The sequence below is a fragment of the Manis javanica genome, chromosome X (genome assembly GCF_040802235.1).
Source record: "Manis javanica isolate MJ-LG chromosome X, MJ_LKY, whole genome shotgun sequence".
NCBI classification, from domain to species: domain Eukaryota; kingdom Metazoa; phylum Chordata; class Mammalia; order Pholidota; family Manidae; genus Manis; species Manis javanica.
In genome coordinates this window covers 115312328-115318515 of record NC_133174.1, presented here as the reverse complement: position 1 = coordinate 115318515, position 6188 = coordinate 115312328, and the positions used below count along the sequence as shown (strand labels likewise).

The following is a 6188-nucleotide window of genomic DNA, read 5'->3' as shown; positions in this document are numbered from 1 at the left end:
AGCATCTCAAAAGAAAAAGTAAATTAAAGCATGAATGCATGTAGAATGATAAGTATCAGGACTAATGACCTATAAGTGTTAAACGGCCTGGCACAGTAACCAACTCAGTGCCTGCATATAGAAAATAGTCAATATTTACTCCACAGAGAAGGTAGCTGAAAACGTTTTTTTTTTTCTTTTCTTTTGCTGCAAAAAGCTTTACTGTTTCCATTTGGTCCACAGCTTGGGAAAGGACCCCAGGGTGGTTAGAAAGCTTGCCTAGTGGCTGCGAGGAGAGGCTCAGGCAAAATCCCTGACATCAGGGGATGCAGAGGGGTCCCTCCAAGCCCTCCCGCCTCCAGGAGCTCTAGTTGTGTGTGAGTACGCTTTTTGAAGAGCTACTCACCCAGCACAGCCTGGGAGCGGGCAAACCTGCAGTTGGTCAGGTGGTTACCATCTTGTTGACGAGTTTCACCTCCTCCTCTCGGAAGCGGCTCTCCAGTAAGTCCCAGAGCCGAGTTCAGGTAGAATGTGGAGAATGCAGACTCGAAAGGGCCTGTTTCAGGTTCTCCTTCAGGGCTGTGGCGGCTGCCAGGGAGTCCAGTGTTTTGCTCCCCTCATTTTGCGATGGCTTCTGCACGTCGTGGAAGAGGGCATGGCCGCAGAGCTGCTTTTGCAGCTTCAAGAGACACTGGACCATCTCGCAGAATAGGTGGCCCACGTGCTCCAGAACCACATATCGGTTGAAATAGAAGCCCAGAGAGAAGGTAGGTGAGGGACGCCTGCAGAGGCAGGTTGACCAGCTTGTTGACGGCTGCCTCCGCCTTGGTGGAATGATTCTTGACGACTCTTGAAACTCTTGATTGGTCAGTAGTAAGAAGCCTAAGAAAAAAAATGTTGTTTGGTTCTGGTGGCAGGAAATAGCTGAGAAGATGGTTCGGCAGATTGCGAGTGGGAAAGAGGTTGGAGGGGGTGGAAGGCTGGAAGAAGGGATATCTACTGAATCTGTCTGTTCCTCTCAACCACTGTTGAAGTTAGAGATGGATCCGCAGGATCCCTGCTCGTGCTCTGAATACTTTTTAATTTAAAGACAGTTACTTATTTAGGACAGAGGAAAATGAGAGGCTCTAAGTGTTGCTCTATGAAAACTAACAGACCAGAGTGTTTTATAGGTAGTGAGATAGAAGGCCTGAAATAGGGAAAAGGTACTCTGGAGAAGGAGGGAGAGGGAAGAAGGGAAGAAAAGCTGTTGGGTAGAATGATAGTGGTGACAAGATCGAAGAGAGAATGAGAGAGGAAAATGGTAAGGATGGAAGGGAGGGAGAGAGTAATCTGCTTGGAAGTCTACAATTCATAAACATTAGCTTCTTTGGGAAAGCAGTGAGTGACAGCATTGTAAGGATCAGTACTTTTGTATTGGAATACCAGTTTGGAAACTCATTAGAAATTTATTTCTGTTGAATTAATGACCTGCAATGACTAGGGCAAGTGCTTTGCTGAGACATAACATGTTGCTCATCTCAGTCATTAGAACTCTTGTGAAAAGTCATTTATCAGTCACTTAGAGAATCTAGATGGAAGAGGGCAAGGAGAGAATAAATTAGGAAGGAGGGAGTAATTGAAAGTTCACAGCATGTGTCTCTTTCTAAATTGAAAGCACTTGGCAACAGTGAAGGTGATGTGAGAGGTGGTGCCTACAGGAAGGTAGGAGGGGAATGAGAAACCTTGTGAAACTGAAAAAGTCAGTGTTTGTTTGAACTGAATGAAATTGCCAAAGTAGTTAGTCAAAAATGGAAGGATAAGGACAATTTTATGTGGTTCCACCTAATATATGTGAAAGTAAGAAACTCTAACAAGACTTCTGTACAAATGTAAGATGTTACTATGAGGCAGGTGGTGTTTCACAATGGGGGAAACAAAGGAGAATAAGATTTGGAATCAGGAGATCTTAATTATGGTTCTAGATTTACCAATTCCTAGTTGTGTTATCTTGAGTTGCTTCATCTCACTGTCTCCTCATAATATGAGAACACTAACATTTCCTATTCCATGCCCAACTTCAGAAGATTTGTGTGTTGGTGCAAAATGAGGTAGTTTATTTAAAAGTTCGTTGCAAACCGCACTATACTATCTAAATGCAAATGAATCAGGGCAAATGTATTCATATACATTAAAACAAGTGTGTTGATTTTGGATGTAGATTTGTGTGTGTGTTTAACTTTTTAAAATGTTTTCCTTTTAATGAGATTTGAGATAATTATCTTAAGTCTAGACAGAAAGTTTTTGTTGTCTTCTGGGTTGCAGGTTTTTGGGGAGGCTTGGGGGATGAAGAATGACTCCTGCCATATGAGAAAGGTAGGTTCAAGGTACAAAATAATGGGAGGATCCCACAGCTTTCCATACATCAAGCAAAAACATCTTTCTTTTTTTGAAGCCTGAAGATTCAATCCACGATTAAGTAAATACACTCAAACTCAGATACTATTGGACTTCTTTTCAAGTTGTATCATCCTTTCTAATGACATGGAGGGGTTATTTAGTGTGCCCTTCATTTACTTGGCAGGCAACCAAATTGCATGTATGTTTTTCCAATCTTGATCATTGTCAAGATTTTTTCCTTTGTGCTTGCCAAAGTTAAAAGGGCTTTAAAAGTACTTAAGTGGATAAAGGAAATATTTAATACACTTGTAGGTTATTCTGTAGTAATAAGAGTCTGTTGTGAATTTTACCTTGTCATCCAGGCTGTCTGGAAGAAACCCTGAGCAATCTAGCTCCAGCGTGTCTTTGTACAATCATTTTTGGCAGAGGAGGGAGGTTTCCCTGGACAGTACTAGTGACTCTACTTAGTTGATAAAGAAATTGAGATCTGGTAAGACTCTGCTTGTACACAAATACAAAACAACAAAAGTCAACATTTGTCAAACACCAGACCGCATCATGAAAAACACCAATTGGTACAGAGTGCTAAAGCATGTTTCATAATCAATAAACTTAAATAAACATGCTTGTAGCAATGTATATTGATCACATACACACATAAAATAGTCTCATCAAATTATAATGACTGATTTTGCCTTACTACAGGCTATTTTGCTGGCCACATAAGAGCATAGCATTAGTGAGATGTACGAATGATTTATTTTTATTATGAAGTGAATACTGAGGCTTTGGGATAATCTATAACCTCCCAGTAATTAGATAGATTCTTAAACCAATCCACATCCTCACACCTCACTTGTTCAGTTAAACTGTGAGATATTGCCACATGGCATGGATTGCTTCGTTTCATAGGATCAGTGTAATATATTAATGATATGTATTTACTCATATTTCAAACAGTAAGTTTGATATGGCACCATGAGAGAGATGGTACCCTGTCAAAACACTTTGATATATAAGATGTTAGAACAAAAATAGTCTACCTCCTCTGGTTTGACTAAGAGGCAGTGACATCCCACTTAAATCACATTTAAATAAGTTATAGATAAATAACAAATAATACAATCCCTCTTGTTTGTTACTCATAACCATGAGTTTTGTATTATTCCTAATCATAGCCCATGCACTGCATGAAATCTCATTTATTTGTCACCCCATTTCATACCAATGATACTAGTATCTGCCTTGTCCTTATTGATTCCATTATTTTCCCAACCACACCTCTAGAAATTGATTTTCACTAACCTCCGGTGAAGTATTTCCTTACTTCTTTCAAAATTTGGCTTAAAATTTACTTGCCCAGGATGTTTTCCTTATACCAAATTCAGGCTAATCACTCCTTTATTCTATACTTCCTTATGATGGAGGGCAGAGACAGGAGACAAGCATAATGATTAATTTTCCTAAAACTGCTAGATATAAATAGCATAGTAAAAACAATAAGAGGGACTCCTTGAGGCACAGATTCCATTCTAGAAACAGAGAACTGAGAAGTAAGATTCCTGGCATATTGTCTGGTAATAGGCCAATAGCCTACCTTAAGGGCAGAGCAGGTGGCCTGAGTGATGTGTCCCCAGTGCTTGAGGGTGGCCACTATCTTGGAGAACAGGATCTGTGAATCCCTTGTGTTGAGTTCATTTAGTAGAATTAGCTGGAGGACTGATAGTAGAGGAGAGGAGACATGGTGTCTCTCACCAGAGATGAACATCTTGAGACCACAAGTCAAACCTATGCCCAACAACCCCACCTCCACCCTTTGCCGCATTCTTGGAAGGCTTAAAAGACAGAATCCCCAGCCCTTCAGCATGCCTCCTCTCTGAGGACACCCGCACTTTCCTTTCTTTAAGTGCATACTTTCAAATAAAAACTTTCTTACTGCTCAAATTAATGTGTTTTGTCTCTTTGCTATTTCATTTTATTTCCAAGTCTTCACTCTGTCTCTGCTTTACTTCTTAAAGTAGGAAGGGGATGCTAAGAGCTCAGATGTGGGCCTGCAAGTTCCTGTCACCTGGGTAACCCAGACGGAACTGCAGCTTCAAGAGGCTGCCTGAAAATATTTCTATGGGAAGTTCTCAGAACATAATCTCATTCCATTCCATGTTCTGCGGCTCCCCCAAATCCTGGGGTGGTATGGGCTAGTCCCCAAGCCGGCAGATGCAAGTGGACACAGGACACCAGGTGACCCTGGCTGTAAGAGTTGGCAAGGGAATCTGCCTTAGGCCAAGAACTTTCCCTCTTTTCTTCTGTACTTCCCAGTTCTCTGCTGCCTACAAGGCAGCTGCCATTCCCTGCTGATCTCACTTTAATGAATTCTTTCCTTATCTACACTTGTTTGACCTGCATGAGAATTCTTTCTTGTTCAGAGTCAAGAACCCTCCCCTGTCCAGATTGAGGTTTTACCTGGTGTGCAGGGAGAGACCTCCCCAGATGCAGCTTCATGGAAGCACTTAGAATTATTTTTTCATTATCAAGCCAGTGTTTTCATGTGTTCTTAAATGATGGCAAATATTAGGGAAGCTGAGGATAAATTGGTCTTCATTCAATAGTTAATTCAAAAAAAACTTCATTGTTCACTTGTATATGCAAGCTACTCAGTTGACAGTGGTGAAGAGTAAAAAAACAATAAGGGGTACCATCATCATGCAAGGTAGAATTAAATCATTAACAGACATACTGCAAAGTGCTATGAACAGATAGCAGGAAGTTTATTTAATTCACTATTATAGGTTGGTTTCACTTTCTTGATAGTATCATTTGTACAAGTTTTTAATATCAATGAAGCCCAGGTTATGTTTTTTCTTTTGTTTCTTATGCTTTTGGTGTCATATCTAAGAATCTGTTCCCCAAACTGAAAACATGAAAATTTACCTCTGTTTTCTTCTAAGAATTTTAGCTCATATGTTTATGTCTTTAATCTATTTTGAGTGATTTTTTGCATATGGTGTGATGTAGGGAGCACACTTCATTCTTGTTCATGTGTACATCCTTTTGTTCCAGCACCACTGTTGAACAGACTACTCTTTCCCTATTGAATGATCTTGGCATCCTTCTTGAAAATCAATTGAACATATATGTTTGGGTTTATTTTTGGATTCTAAATTCTATTGATTGATATGCCTTATCCTTATGACACTACTATACTGTTATAATTACTGTAGCTTTTTGGTAAATAGTGAAATCAGGAAGTGTGAATCCTCCACCTTTGTTCTTCTTTTACAAGATCGTTTTAGCTATTTGGGGTTCCCTGCAATTCCACATGAATTTAAGGATCGACATTTCCATATCTGCAAAAAATGCAGTTTCAATTTTGATAGGAAATGCACTAACTCTATAGACTGCTCTGGGTAGCATTGACACCTTTACAGTAGTAAGTCTTCCTATTTATGAATGCAGAATATCTTTCCACTTATTTAGGTACTTTTAATGTATTTCAACAATACTTTATAGTTTTCATTGTAAACTTATTGTACATTGATTCCTAAGTATTTTATTCTTTTTGATCCTATAGTAAATTGAATTGTTTTCTTAAATTCATTTTCTGATTGTTTATTGGTATTGTATAAAATACAACTGATTTGTGTATCTTCATCTTGTATCCTGCAATTTTACTGATTTGGTTTTTAGTGCTAATATTTTTTATGGAGGGTGTGAATTCCTTAGAGTTTTCCATATATAATATCATTTCTCTGTGGATAGATTTAGTTTCCATTCTTCCTTTCTAATGTAGATACTTCTATTTCTTCTTCTTGCCCAACTTCTGTGGCTAGAAC

At 39.2% G+C, this 6188-nt stretch overlaps 1 pseudogene; it reads right to left on the bottom strand.

Annotated features, from left to right (window-relative positions):
• Positions 1-245: 245 nt before the first annotated feature.
• LOC108397021 (ferritin light chain pseudogene) lies at positions 246-2716 on the bottom strand (annotated as a pseudogene).
• Between the last annotated feature and the right edge of the window lie 3472 nt (positions 2717-6188).